A 16,695-nucleotide genomic window follows, 5' to 3' on the forward strand; every position below is an offset into this window, starting at 1 on the left:
AACCAACCAGTAATTTGAATAGATGGGACTATGCTGACCAACCAGTCGAGCACGTCTACACTACAGCTCTCATCTAGTGCATCTAAAGGTCCTCAACCAACTGAATGGGCTGCTGTAGATTTAATGATGGATGGATTTAAAGATTTTATTTTAAAGCAGACTAAAGGCTTTCATTTTGCCGAAAAAAAGTCAAACAAATAATTTTGGCCTTTTTAAGGATCTGCCGACACCCTCTAACAAGTCATAATCTCACAAAGAACCCAGCCATAAAGTTTTTGTTCACTTGCAACTTCCTTTAAACAAAAACTTTTAAACTTTATTTTATCCATCCATCCATCCGTCCATCCATCCATCCATCCATTATCTATACACCTCTAAATCCTCTTTAGGGTCATGGGGGGCTGGAGTCTATCCCAGCTGACTTAAGGTGAAGACAGGAGACATTCTGGACAGGTAACAGTCTGTCACAGGGCTACATATAGAGACAAACAATCACACTCACATTCAAATCAAGTCAAATCAAATCAAATCAAATCAAATCAAGCTTTATTGTCATTTTGCTGTACATACAAATGAAATCAGATAAGGTGTAATGTTTGCCTGACGGTAGCAGTTCAAAGAGTTTATGGAGAGGGTGTGACGAGTCAGGATACTCCTTCACACATTTCACACATTCCATTCACACCTCTGGACAATTTAGAATCACCAATTAATCTCAGCATGTTTTTAGACTGTGGGAGAAAGCCGGGGAACCCAGAGAAAACCCACGCATGCACATGCAAATTCCATGCAGAAAGATCCCAGGAAGGCCAGACAAGCGACCTTCTCACTGCAAGGCGAAGGTGCTAACCACTGCGTCACTGTGCAGTCCTTTATTATATATTCACATATTTAAATTCAGTAATGGAATACACAGAAAAATGACCTGTGATGGAGAGGCCGAAAGCTGAGAGTCCTCCTGTCACTTTAAAACCTGGTCAACAAATTGAAATAATTATTAATAACAATAGAAACAATCAGTATAGGCCAAAATTGGACTTGAAATAAATTTTTAAGAAAGAATTCTTTAAAAATCTATGAATATTCCTGCTTTTATCAATCCAACATTCAAGAATGAGATACATTTTTTAAAAAATGTGAATAAGAAGGGAATTCAATTTATTTTGTTTATGCTGCCACTGTCAATCCACAAACTTATGCTGCCACTGTCAATCCACAAACTTCTGATGACAACTTTCAAGGTGTTTTGTAATTTATACTGTCATGTTTCTGATGAAATGCTCTATAAGACTGACCACAAACAACCAATGTCTATTTTTATTTATTGCCATTTCCTGGAATGTATAAATGTCAACCTAATACCGCTTAAGTTGCAGGGAGAAAATATTCCATCTCAGTGAAAGTAATTGGTTTTGAACAGACTGTGGTCCGAACTCCGGGATTCCTCTGAGGGTTGACGGCTGCAGTTTGATGGGCTGGAATAATCTGCTGTTTTCTCATTTGCTTTCAGTATTTCTGTTGGCTGATTTGTACAGAGGTCTGGATATTCTAGTGCCACATAATCTGATTTAGTGACACATTTTTTATGCAAAGCCACGCAATTTCATACTGACAGGAAAAATCACATTTTAAATAGCTAGGGGTTTGTGACAGTCATTTAAAAAAAACTGTTTATAACCTCCGTCCTCTGAGAACTGACAAATTAGTCTGTCGTGTGAAGACGAAGCTGGCAAACACACACACACACACACACACACACACACACACACACACACACACACACACACACACACACACACACACACACACACACACACACACACACGTTTGTTTTTCTATACCGGTGGGGACTTACCATTGACTCCCATTCATATCTAACTCCTAACCCTAACCCTAACCCTAACCTTAACCATCACCAAATCAATGCCTAACCCTAAACAAACGTTTTTGCACTTTTACATTTTTATTAACAACAATATGGCCAAGAAAACGGTGTTGCCACCCGTGGGGACCTCATTTTAGGTCCCCACCGTAAGACAAGTCCCCACCTTTATAGCAAATAGTCAGGTCAAAGTCCCCACCGGTATAGCAGAAACAAGTACACACACACACACACACACACACACACACACACACACACACACACACACACACACACACACACACACACACACACTGTGTTTTTCTATCATTGTGGGGACATACCATTCACTCCCATTCATATCTAACCCCAACAACACAAGAAAACACTGTTTAAACTTGTGGGGACTGAAATGAGGTCCCCACAAGTGACAATGTTTTCGGTTTTCCTACAGTTGTGGGGACATTTGGTCCCCGCAAGTATAGCCAGCACCTGACCACACACACACACACACACACACACACACACAAACTTTGCATGCAGACACTGAGAAATGTACTCTGCTGCAGTGCGCTCGCTGTTTGTCTCCCTCCTGGAGATCAGCTTTAATGGAAATGCTGAATGTTTTATTTATCAAGAGAGGGTTGCTCTATGTATTGTTTGGACTGCTAATGTTTAACTCTGCACTCTGCTTGTCTTTGAAGATGTCTGTCACAGATTTTTTTCCTTGTCTTTTGCTCTGCATGTATTGCTCTCCCCTGAGTAGACATGCAGCTGTTTCTTGCAGGTCAGATCATGCCACAGCAGCATGTTCAGTATATGTACGTCATGCAGAAGCAGCAGTTAACTCTGGGTAGATGGTCTGATCTGTCTGCTGGGTCACAGAACTCTGAGTAACAACCCGTCACAACAAATCTGTGCATCGACAACATTACGCTGTCATGTTTGGGTTTGTGGGGTCTTCTTCTCAACAGCCCAACAAGGCTGAAAACAAGATTAATCACACGTGTGAGTAATCTTGTTTTCAGCCTGATTTTGCCCTACGTTGCACACAACGTAGGGCAAAAACAGGCTGAATTGCTTCACGATGAGGTCAAATGTAGTGTTGTGTCGAGACGATCCTGCACAGCAACTGCAGCAACTCAAGGACACAGCAGCATCTCTTCTGCCGGCCTATTTAAAGGATCTGTCACATTTCTAGGAGGTCGGACCCGAGCAGAGAGCACACCACCAAGGCTGGGTGAAATGAAATGGTTTTTATTGCTCAAAGAAGTGAATAGTGGAGGGAGGTGAGAGGAACCAGAGTGCGGCGGGTGGTGGTGGATGGATGCCTGGCGGCCGGAGGCAGATAAAGGCAAGAGCCGGTGGGGGAGTCAGGTGTAGGCGGCGTGGGGAACGTCCGATGCTGCCAATCCAGGGGGCCGTGATGGTGGATGGGCCAGGTGGCGGCTGACGTCTCGTGGGGGGAACGCCGAGGAGGGACGCCGGAGGGGAAGAGGAACAGGTGGGGGGCCAGAGGTGGGTTGAAGCCGGAGAATTCGGGAAACGAGCCGAGTAGGGGTCCAAGGAGAAAGTCTTGGTGCCAACGGAGTCTAGGAGGGGTTCAGAGGGATTCCGGGGAGACAGGCAGATCAGACGGGGTTCCGGGCAGCTGGGTTTTCTAATGAAGAAGAAAGCAGAAAGGCATGTTAGAATTGCTTATCTCTGAGAATGCAGAGAGAATCAGTGTGGCAAGAGAGTAACTGACTGCAGAGTCTAGTTTACAATCTGGCAGGGTGTGGAGGGTTCAGCCGGTTTTTATTACAGTAGGTGTAATCACAGAGATGAGTTGCAGCTGTCCTGATCCCGTGGTGAGGCTGATCACCTGAGTGGCGGCAGCTGTGAAGCCACACTCCACTCAGGTGAAGCGCTGAGGAGAGAGAACAGAAAGAGAGAGGAGAGAGACAGAGAGGGAGAGAAAAAGGAGGGAGACAGATAGGATGGGGTGTTTGGGATGCCAGGCAGGAATAGGGTGAGGAGAGGACCCTGACAGGATCATTTCACTCAAATTACCAGAAAAATTAAACCATTAAATTTGTATAGGCCAGGTAAAACTTTTCAAATGTCTGCAAATACCATTTCATGTGTGAGTTTTCCTTAGCACAGGCCATTTTACAGTGTTTCTCATACACTCAGAATTTCACATTAGACGCTGTTCTCCCACTGAGCGAATCTTTATTTGGAAAGGCCGGCAGATGTACTTTCAGAGCTGTTTTTTTTTTTTTTTACAGCACCTACTATTTAAAGATTTGCACACACAGTCACAAGCTTGGAAATCAGGTGAAAGCTGCCTCCTGAATTTTATGTCCCTGAACAACTAAACTGTTATCTCAGTTACCTTTTGAAAAAAAAAAGTATGTTCTCCCGGATTGTTTGTTTGTATCAAATACTTTTGCCATCAATATATCGTACTGATGAAAACCATGCTGCATTGAGGGAAACGTCAAACTGTTCACTAAGACCATACAGTCATTAGGAAAATATTTTCTGAAGTGACAGATCAAGTGAGATGAGGGAAATTTTCTTATAGACTTCTGTACAAGCAGTGTGATTTCCCTCATTGGGTTCAGTTTTCTGACCTGGAGGCAACATCTGTTATTTTTATGAAGCTAATGTTGCAGGACCAACAACTGAGGTTAGCTAAACATTAAGCTTAGTTTTTAATTAGTCCTGTAACTTTTCTGATGATCTATTATTGGTGAAAAACTTTCTTTTTGATAAAGTGCTGACTGTGACCCAGGAGAACACAGCAGGTGTAACCTTGATGCAGAGTTGGCAGTTCTGTGGTCATTTTATATCAACACTAAGATCAGCTCTTTTCCATCTTTGTCAGTAAAAAATAATACAAATCTGCTTTAGTATTCTTTTTAATTTCATCTATGCTTCTGGTTACAGTGACTTCCTTAGTTTCGTTTTTGACTGCCTCCATTAGGTTTGGGACCTGTGGGATCCCACTCCCAGTTTAGTGCTATAGGCCATGATAAAACATGCTCAACTTCAGTGTGTAAACACACAAAATTTGTCTGTAACCTGTCTGTGCACATGACATGCTAATTTGGGCTCTTGACATCTTTTCACATGCTTGTCAGTGTACATGCACATCTCCACATTAAGGATCCACTACGAAGCCGTAGTGCAGTAAGGACTGAGATAAAGGAAGCATCTTCTTATAATGGATACCATTATCATGACTCCGGGACATTATCTCAGACTAAATGGACCATGTTTGATGATCAAGTTTATTTTTAAATGGGTGTTAAAATCAGCACTTTGAGACAGTCTAGTTATGACTCCTGAATGTGCGGCAGGTTTTTATGTTCATAATTGAGTAATGGGCTTTGCACTGACCCTGAATGCACTTCCTTTGTGTTTCCTGATTGGCCGTTTGGGTCAATCTGCTCAAAGTAGTTGGATTAATTAAACCTCACTGTTAATTGTCCCCATTCAATTAAGTGTTTGAACATTTTACTAAAGAATTTTAAGAAGCTACAATAGCAACAAGAGTATATTTCTGGAGCTCAGCATTATTTATACATACTGAGCTTTGAATTACCCAGTTTGCTTGTATTATTTCCGCGGTGCCTTGTCACATGCACTTATTATTGTACTCGTCCTTCTCAGCTTAGTGCATGGTTTCACCCAGGTTTCCCTCTGGACTTCACTTTCACAGTGCAAACATGTCCAAAGCCTGCTATCCACCACACACTGGGGAAATCTAAAGGTGTTTACAGCATGAGACTTTTCAAAAAGTGAACAGTATAAATGATGGACTGTAAAGATATGGATGAGGGGGACCGGGTGAAAGAAGAGGAGGGAATAGGCTGGACAGTCAGGGGAAAGAAGAATCTATTGCTTTCATCTCCTTAATTAAAGCACTGTCAGTACATGTATCTTTGTGTGCCTGTGGGACCACTGGGAAGGACTGCGTGTATCTGACAAGTCCTGCCATGTAGCAAGGCTGCTCGCTAGAGTCTCCATGGCAATGGCAGAGTGAGGAGGAAGAGCGGGGAGGTTTGCGAGGACCCATGTGGAGATCTTCATTGATCTGGACCAGACTATAGCTGGAGAGGATGATTCATTCACTCAGCAAAGAAAACAAGAACACAGAGGGGTGAGAGAATATAGGGACGATTCAGAGCCCAAAGTTTTAAAAAGAGTGTCATAACTTGTTGAATTCACACTTTGTCAGTGAGGACCAGACTAAGATAGAATCTGATAATCAGAAAGAAGAGCCATGTTGTTAACACTCCATTAATCACTGAGACATTATTTTTTTGTCTTCCATTTTCTATAAAGTATGTTAAATATAATGTATTGTATGGATAGATGCAGTCAGTTTGAATGGCAGATAATGGTTGTGTCAAACAATAAGCAGTAATATCAAGGTGTTGGCACCTGATAATGATTTCGTTTTAGGGTATGAAAACATTTTTGTCATTTTTGTTAGATCTAATTTTAGTCAGTGACTTGTTTAATATTTTTCAATCTTCTGATCATTTTGAGTCTGCATTTGTCTCCATCTGTGTGTATAATTACCATGTTTCCAGGTGACAGACGCATAACGTGACGGAACGTAAGGTGCTCCTTATAAACAACAGTACAACATAAAGTATCATACAGCTTTGGAGATACCAGACAAACATAAAATTTCTTTTTTATTCCTTTGGAGCAAGCACTTTGTGACAGTGGGAAGGAGCAAAAAACCTCATTTCAAAAAAGAAAGGTCCAGAAGAACCAGGCTTCGGGAGGGCAGCCATCTGCCTTGACCGGTTGGGGTGAGACTGCTGATGAAGGGGATTCGTAAGCACTTGGAGTGGTGTCGTGATGCTGAATGTTTTATTATGTATCTACAGTCAGGAACAAAAGATTACATACACTTGTGAAGACCATGTATGGCAGTCTTGAGTTTCTAATGACTCTAAAATTTTCTATGATGAAATCATTGCAACACATGCATGTTTGTCACAAAAATCATGCATTTTGGTCTTTGATAAATTTATGACAGGTCTTCTGGACATATGACAAAATCTGCTGGGTCAAAAATATACCCAAAGCAACTTAAATGATCAATGTTGGTGATGTAGAAAGCTGTGTGACTGCCTCTTAACTTTTCGCGAGTGACTATGATTGACTAAAGCTGCTGACTCCTCTGAGCCAATTTAAACATGACCCATTTAACAAACTCATTAGGCTTAGCCACAAACATTACAAATGGAAAGTCTGAGGAGCTCAGTAAAGATCTAAAAAAGCAAACAACTGGTTTGAACAAATCAGGAACGTCACGGAGCTATTCCAAAGGAGCTCCTGATCCCAAAATCATTCATGCAAATAGTTTTTGTAGTGCACCACCATGATCAGGAAAAAAAATGCGACTATCCCCTACAGCTGAGAGACAGTTGGTCAGGATGGTCAAGAGTCAACCAAGAATTACTAAAAAGCAGGTCTTCAATGAATTAGAAGCTGCTGGAACACAGGAATCAGTGTCCACAGTCAACTGTGTTTTACATCACCAAAAAGAGAGAGGCTGCAGTGTCAGAAGGAAGTCCTTCCTCCACAAACGGTATCTTAAAGCTTTCCTAAAGTTTGCTAGCTAGTGGAACTATGCTATAAACAAAGTAAATGGAATAATGAAGGACAACTACCTCCACATCCTTCAGGAAAACCTACAGTCTTCAGCCAGATGGTTGAATCTTGGATGCAGTTGGGTTTTCCAAAAAGACAGTGACCCGAAAAACACATAAATAATGATAACAAAATGGCTAAATTAGGTCAGAATTAAGACTTTAGACTGGTCTCCCCAAAGTCTTGACTAAAGCCCTTTAAGAACCGGTGGTCTGTGATAAAGAAACAAGTCTGCGTCAGAAAGCCAACAAATTTAGTTTAGCTGTTCCAATTCTGTCAAGAGGCATGGTCAAAGATACAACCAGAAGCTTGTAGATGGCTACCAAAAATGCCTACTTGAGGTGAAAATGGCCAAAAGACGTTTAACCAAATATTAGCATTTCTGGATTCAAATTTTTGACCCAGCAGACGTTATCATTTCCAGAAGATTTATAGTAAATCTATTAAACAACCAAAATGCTTGACTGTTTTTGGTGCCAAGGTGCATGGGTTACAGTGATTCCATTACTGAAAATGAAGTTATAGGAGTCACTGGAAACACAAGACTATCATGATATTATCGTCTTTACAAGTGTGTGTAAACTTTTTTTCATGACTGTACATACAGAATAATACATTCAGCAATCTTAAAAATAATAATAATAAAAAAAATTGAGATAATAGATCTTGTTGTGGAACTTTGTTGGCTTGTCCGTGAAAAGTAAATTTTACTTTTACATTTGTTTTTTTTAACACAGTTGCTATGCAGTATTTTTAAAAAAAATTTAACGCTAACTTTCCATATGTGTAAGTTCTAGTTGTTCATGCTTCTGGCACAAAGCTTAGGAAACTTGCAGCAGTGATGCTCCCATGACCACAAATTGTGGTTTTTGATCTGGCCTACACATTCAGACATCTATTTGAACTCAGAGGAGTCCCCCAGCTGCTGGTCAATGAAAAGGATAAAAGGTTCAAGCCACTTCCGTTTTGGCTTCATTGTTCATACCCAGAAGTTGCATCCATGTTTTATATACAATCTGTTATCACTTGTAGGCTTTTACCTGCAGCTAATGTGTTATAAAATGCTTCTACAGCTGTTAGGCCAGCCGAACCTGCTGTCTTATTTTAACCTACCAGATTGTTAAGCTCTAGTCACATGTTTCATTTGGGAAAAATAAAGAAGAATGCTGTGGGAGGCTGTGAAATATGGGAAGTGAGGGCATAGCAAAAAACTGTTTGGGAACCACTGCTCTGGAATGAGGCTCCCTAGAGATACCCAATTATGTAGGGCTTTAATTCACATCATCATTTAAAGACTAGATGCCAAGAAAAAATGCATTTATACTGAATAAAGCCAAAGACTGGTCTGTCTTTAGTCACTGGAACCAGTTTGTTTGGAGCACAGTTTTCACTGACATCAACAGCAGGGTAACTGATACAATAAAACATTTTTGTGTATTTTTTCCAAGAGAGTTAAAGCGAGGCAGACAGAGATAGAGGATGGGCCGAGGAGGTAGAATGAATGCGTTTGCTGAATGCCTGCCTGGCCTTTAACGCCTTGGATCCTTTTCTTTCAGAGTGTGAAGTGGACGTGTTGTAAATGTTCCTTCCCAGACCTTCATAAATCATGCTGTGTTATGAGAGGCCCCGGCCCTCTTTTTCATTCTCTCCCTCTTCCTCCAGCTTCTCCACAGCCTCACTTTCAGGTAGAAACTCTGTTGCCATGGTGATTCCTATCACTGTTATTGCTACAGTATGATGATGAGGACCTACTGGCAGAGAGTTATATTTACATTCCCGAACATTCACAGTCGATGCCAGTATTTATTCCCTTACAGCGTTTCTGCCCGTCCCTCTGTCAGTCCAACATCACACATCACATGTCAGCAGTGTGGGATGCAGAATGTACAAATTATAAAATGCTATTCTCCACACCAATTGCACATATTGACTGCACTGCCCCTGCAATGAACTGTATTGACCCTTGTGGGGTGTCTCTACCTTCTCCTCAGTGCATTCTGGGAAAGACTCCAGCCCCTGGTGTCTCTGGAAAAACTGAAGCGGGTGAAGCAAAGCAGACAACTAATTTTACAGTCAGGCTGAATTTACAGCTGTTCAGCTGCCACTGGTTTATTCAAGAGGGCTTGCAATACATGATTAATTACCTGAGCAATCGCTGATCTGGCACTCAGATGGATTTCTAAATTGAATCGAAAATGGATTTTGGTCATCTGTTGTCAAACGATTGATTATAAACTGTTATAACGGCTCTAAGGATGATGTTGTTGGTTATCTATTGGTAGGCTGGTCAGTTCAACACTTATATCACAAAAATGATTTATTGGATTACCATGACATTTTGTACAAACATTCATAATGCCCAGAAGCTGAACCTAGATCACAGTGATCCACCAACATCTCCTCACATGCATCATAAGGCTGAACATTTTGGCTATTAGTAAAGCTTTTCAAAAGTTACTGGATAGATTGTCATTAAATTAGGAAGAAATAGCTTAATTATGATACACTGAGGATGAAGAACCAGACAGAGAAGGGTTACTTAAAAATGCATTCTGATTCAATTATTAATTACATGATCTGAAATACAGTGACTGTATTACAATATTAAATGAATGTAACTTGATTATTTTGTGTTACTTTAAATTGGAATTCTGATTTCTTTTTACTAGTTCATTTATTATTGCCTAAACACTGAAATGATTTAAGTGTAATGAGAACTGAATTTGCTCCACCAAGTAATGGTATCATGAAAGTATTGTCATTACTTGTTGCTATACTTTGGTAATTAATTTAATGATTAGAAAAGTCACATTTAATATGAGCAACATCCAGGCGACAATAATGTTCCTGCTGAAAATATCCTGCAGTGAGTGGAAGCCTCTGTTACAGTACTTTAATCCACTGCACAGGTTTCAAATGATGATGCACACTGTGTTTCAATCTTCTACTGCGTCTTCTTGCAGGATTATAAGATATGGAGGCTGATTCATAAAAGAGCTCCTTCTCTGTGTGATATTTTTCTCCCAGAACTCCACTAGACTACTGTACAGTATTCTACAACTGATTCACAGTTTTAATAAGAAAAGCACTCAGAGAGCGCAGTACTGAGGCTATCCATTCCCTGTACGGCATTGTCAGAAATGCAGCATATTTTTGTAGAACTACAGCATTTGTTTAATAGTTATTGATGATCAGAAATCACAGACAGATAGAATGTGTTCATTTAATATAGATGTACCCACAAACACAATGACCTTGTGCTGAGCAGAGGTGTGTGTTTGCATGTGTGCGTTATGTATGAATACCGAATCATGTTACCTAAATATGTAGTGGGCAGTGGGAATTAATGGGACTTGGAAATATCCCCACAATTTAATCAATTGTTCCTTGCATAATTTCCGATAGATAAGTCTCAATAAATCTGCAGTGGTAGATTTGTAGTAGGATCATGATCATGTGATGTCAGCTGATGTAGCATCCATTTGTTGTCATGGTTACAGTGACACTGTGCCTCTATCTGGCAATGATACAGAATTTTTTTTAAGTTGTTTTTTTTACCCTTTTGGCTTCATTTGGTAGGCACAGTTTGAGAGGCAGACAGTAAAGTAGGGAGAAGAGTGGGAGGAAGACATGCACCCAGACCACTGCGTCAGGGACCAGATCCTGTACATAGGTTGGTTGCCTAACTGCTGAGCTATACGGACACAGAACTCTTTAACATTTCTGTGGATCCAGACTATAAGCTGCATCACTGACAAAATCTAATCGGTTGGTCCTTGTGACATTTCTGACCTTCCCCTGGAAATTTCTTCCAAATCTGTTATTCCTTTAATGAGTAATGTTGCTAACAGATGGAATAACAGACAGAAAGACAAATATACGCCGATCATCACATAACTCCACTGCATTCCTTAGCGGAGTGAAAGTCTCTATTTATTTTAAGTTGGCCTCTGTCCTTGTTCTGAAACAGGACATTTTAGCTCCTGCCTCTTCAAGACTCGAAGCCCAGTTTGCTCTGATTGGGCAGTGTCCCCATTGCTTCTGAGCTGTGCTGTCTGTAGACCTAATAGTAAAAAGGACAGATGTAGCTAACAGCTCAGACAAGGCAAGCCAGTGCAGATGTGTGTTAAAGTACAATACCATGAGGCACCTCATAGTACTGGTCGCATAAAGCTCTCACTTCTGACTCCCATTCAAAAATCATCATTAAAAGCCAAGCAAATAGATTGTTTTGTCCTCATGATTGTTTTTTTTCTGTTTGTTTTGTTTTTGTTGAATTGTTATTTCTCATCAGTGTTTGAATGTCCATATGTAAACAATTCTGTAATTATACAGAAATAAAATATGTCACATTTGAGGGTATGGCTAGTTTTTTTCACAGGTCAGGAGCATTCCTATGCTTTGCACAGCAGTGCAGGAGTCGGGCTTATATATATATACAGTTGTGGTTAAAAGTTTGGGGTCACGCAGACAATTTCATGTTTTCCATGAAAACTCACACTTTTATTCATGTGCTAGGATAATTCCACAAGGGTTTTCTAATCATCAATGAGCCTTTCAACACCATTAGCTAACACAATGTAGCATTAGAACACAGGAGTGATGGTTGCTGGAAATGTTCCTCTGTACCCCTATGGAGATATTCCATTAAAAATCAGCCGTTTCCAGCTACAATAGTCATTTACCACATTAACAATGTCTAGACTGGATTTATCATTCATCTTCACTGAAAAAAACATTTTATTTAAAAAATAAGGACATTTCTAAGTGACCCCAAACTTTTGAATAGTAGTGGGCAGAGTGTCAGTCTTCAGTTATTCAACATGTCTGTCATGGTCAGTAGTTAGACAGCAGGGAGGTGCACTCATTTTATGCAATTCTTATGAATCATCGGCAAATACACGGCATGCATGTCCCTTACTTTCTATTAAATGATTCATTTAAAAATGCTTTTTTATTGACATCTCTCTACATTTCCATCATTATTTAAAATCTTTGTTAATGTGAACATTCCACTTTATAACATTTTGTGTGTATGACACAATAAGCACAGTGACATCCTTTTGAGTTTCTCTGTTGATATATTGCAAGTTCTGCTGATTTAGAAGGTTCAGTCTGGAGCGCACAAGCTCTGAACATCAATCAATTAGGTACGCAGCGCTTTTTCTGTCCTCTCAACTCTGCTGTGTTTGTGTGTGACCTATAGATCAGCACAAAGGTACATGGTCAATAGCTGGCAGTTGAAGCAAGACTCGCGATTGATCCAAATCTCAAAAGCTCTGTCCTTCAAATTCTGTCATCAGGACAATGATGAATTGCAAGTGGATTTGTTTTCTTGTAGAAATCATTGCTCCACCCCTCCGCTTGCTATATTTTGATGGATTGAAATGATGGAGTGAGTTTTCTTTCTTTTAACTCTGCCTCACCTCTCAGGCAGCTCACAACTCTGCTCTTCTATCCCCACATCGTAACACACACCACCAACCCCAAAATCCCCAATTACCCCCAGCTTCCAGCAGCACTCCACATCCCCTTGCATTGAAATGTGCCAGTTGCTATGGCAACCCCATACAGCAGCATATTATTCCCCTTTCAAAATTGAAAAGAGGATCAATTAGTGATGATGTCATTGCGTCAAGAGGAGCACTCAAATCCTGATCATGATTGCTTCAGACCAGCCAGTTGTGGGTGATCAGTGTGTGTGTGTGTGTGTGTGTGTGTGTGTGTGTGTGTTCTTGTACTTGCTACATGGTGAGTACCATTTTCTGCATTTAACTATCAAAGTGAGGACATTTTTACAAAGTGAGGACATTTTGGCCGGTCCTCACTTTGAAACAGCCATGTTTGAGGGTGAAGACTTGTTTTTAGAGAACAGGTATGAATTTAGGTTTGGTTAGGGTTAGAGTAAGGATTAGGGTTAGGCAATCAGTTGTGATAGTTAAGGTTAGGGTAAGGCTCTAGGAAATGCATTACGCCTATGGATGTCCTCACTAAGATAGAAGTACAAACATGTGTGTGTGTGTGTGTGTGTGTGTGTGTGTGTGTGTGTGTGTGTGTGTGTGTGTGTGTGTGTGTGTGTGTGTGTGTGTGTGTGTGTGTGTGTTGTTTTTACGACATGTAGTGATCTGCGAATGAAGGAAAGTAAAAATGTGAGGATTCCTTCTTCTCTCTGCAGTTCAGGGTGGAATATAAAAGCAGACTTGAGGTGCCTGAGTCACCACTACACACTGTGTGGGAGGACTGGATGACAGAAGTAGAATGCAATACATGGACTTTCAGCATGTAGGACAGATGAAAAAGAGGACTAATATACATCATGCATTTCTGGTGCATTGAGAAGAAAATTGGAATTGGACGAGTTAAGTCTTCTTACTCTGTGGCAGTTCTTTCTAAAATGAAAATAGAAAAAAATGTGCTGCACATCAAATACAGACCTCAGTCTCCCACTTCCCTGACAGTTCAAATTGATAAAATAACCCGCCTCCTACTTCCAGAATCGCACTGTAATTCCATCACCTCTTTCTTTCCACCCTCAGAGTACTGAGAAAATGGAGGTTTGCAGCAGAGTTCACCACGCCAGTGGAATTAGTAAGATATGTTATCCAGAGCAGGATGCTAAAGCTGCTTGTTAATTTATTTTTTATTTCTTTTTGGAACTGGATGTGAGTTTATCTTCTTTTCTGATGGACTGACATTTCTGCTTGTTTTTCGTTCTCCTGCAAATAAGCAGAGTTGTACATCAATCACAGAGGGCAACAGAGTAAGATAGAGAGAATATATTTTTAGAGGCACTATTCTAAGGGCCTCCTCTTCCGCCTCCGCTGCCTACTGTTGGTAGTAAGAGAATTAGATTTCTAAAGCATACACTGCCACATTCTGCAGACTGAAATGTGCATTGATTGTGAAGTGCAAATTAAAAGTGAAAACCAATGTGTCAAAGAAAAGTGTTGTGAAGCTTGTAAAACAGCTCAAATCCTCCACACATAATTCACTCTGAGACCCTATACTGGAAAGAATGAATACCATTTCTGCAAAAAAAAAAAAAAAAAAAATCCTTTATTCATGTTTTGATAATAGTGAAGAGAAGCAGTGTTCAAAAGGCTCAGTAGCCTCTAAGTTTGCAAACCTCTGTTTAATATTCAATAATGCCATGGAGCAATGCCTAATATTTTGGGTCTATTAATTGTCTATTCCTGCTTTATCCTGTAAAGTGTTGTGGGTTTGCTGATGCCTAATACAGCTGATACTGGATGAGATGTGGGCTACACCCTGGACTGGTCACCAGCCCATCACAGGGCAAACACAAAGAGACAAGAAAGCCTACTCACACCTACAGCAGGTTTGGAATCACCAATTATCTGATTTCTCTAATCTGTGGGAGAAAACTGAAGTAAACAAATACAGACCCAGAAAGAACATTCAAGTAAATAAGTAAGTAAAATTTATTTATATAGCACCTTTCACAGATGCAAAATGACAAAGTGCTTTACAACAAGAAAGAAAAAACAAGAAAAGCACTCAGAGAGCAGAGTAATCTGCCAAGGCTGCACAGTTGTTGTATCATTTCCAACAGATAAGTCCCGATAAGCCCACAGTGGTGGATTTATAGCAGGATCACAATCATGTGATCATCAGAAGGCAGCTGACGTAGTTTTCATTCAAAAATCGCACCTAGATTTCTAAGGCAAGGTTTCACAAAGTGTCTTAATGGCCCAATATGCCGTGCAATGGATGCTTTCCATTTGTCTGTCAGGAGAAGAGCTTCTGTTTTGCCTGTGTGTAATTGAGGGCAGTTGTCAGACATCCAGAACCCTGACCCTTCTTTCTGTGAGGTGGTCATGTGATCCACTGCGCCACTGTGCCTCCCTACATAATAACTCGGCATCAATTCTCCAGACCTCTGAACTCTACTGGAAGAAATAACATACTTTTTCCAAAAGATATTCCCTATTCGGTGCTTTGATGATGGTGGTGAAGAGTGTTGTCCAATGCGTCACTCCAACATCTCCCATGGATGCTCAGTTGAGTTGACATTAGGTGCTTGGGAAGGTCATTACATGTTATTCACATCAAATTCATCAAACCATTCAGTGACCACTGACCACCCACATCAGGATGCTTCATCACAGGATAAATGTGATCACTTAGAGCAACTTTGTTCGTGAACCTCGGATAAACCTTGCTTAATGCCTGCGATGGAGCTATTCAATTCGGCGAGCCTCTAGTCAGCCGTATTACTCAGCGTGATTATTGCCGTGAGAACGTCTTCTATAGAGGCAGAGCGGCTAGCCGTGGCAGCGCTAGCCTCCAAGCTACTTGCTAGCCCGGACGGGCTCTCGCAATTTTCATCCTCGCCAGCATTTTTCTCTTGTTTCTTTCCTTTGCCCGGTTTAGTCATGTCTTGCAACAAGCGTCGGTTCTCTTAAAATACTATGCAGAGCACATTTAATGTCTGAAAGGTGAGGGAAAAGCTGAAGCTTAGGCAGAGCTCCTCGAACCACGTCTTACTCCATCGCAACACAACCCGGAAGTCGTCTTAGAGCAACTTTGTTTTTATTTACAGAGATCCTTCCCTCCAGTGGGACAAGTGGAGCCAAACCATGATGGTAAAATGCCCTCACAGTATAACAAAGCCCCCAGGTACCCTCACTGTAAGGGTCGATGATTCAGGTTTTTCCTTTTTTGTTATGATCGGAAATAATTCTTTGGCATTCATATTCATATTGAGCAAATCTTTTCACATGCAAACAAACTGTCAAGGTAGGCATCAGTGCAGACATCACTTTGCACTGTTTCCCTTTTCTCCCTCCAGTCTTTTTGAACGAGTACTTTATGCAGTGAGTCATATGAATGGGGAATTTTGACTGCTTGCTCTTGAAGACATTTACAGCAATGTATGAGAAGAGAGACAGAAACAGACGGAAAGTGATCTCAAACCTTACCTTCTTTACAACAGGTTATCAGTTATCAACCTGTCTCTTTCAAAATGTTGTAATTATTTTCATACAGAGTTCCCTTCCAGTTCTGCCATCGTACAGAACATTATAGAAACCACAGTTTGAGCACTACTAAAGCCTTGCTGAAACTCTACACTGTGCACCAACGATGATCTTCCTTTTATGCTGCAGGTTACATGGGGATGACTCTCAGAAATTATTACGATCTGTGTGAGC

This window comes from Acanthochromis polyacanthus, chromosome 4 (assembly GCF_021347895.1).
Source record: "Acanthochromis polyacanthus isolate Apoly-LR-REF ecotype Palm Island chromosome 4, KAUST_Apoly_ChrSc, whole genome shotgun sequence".
Taxonomy (NCBI): Eukaryota; Metazoa; Chordata; class Actinopteri; family Pomacentridae; genus Acanthochromis; species Acanthochromis polyacanthus.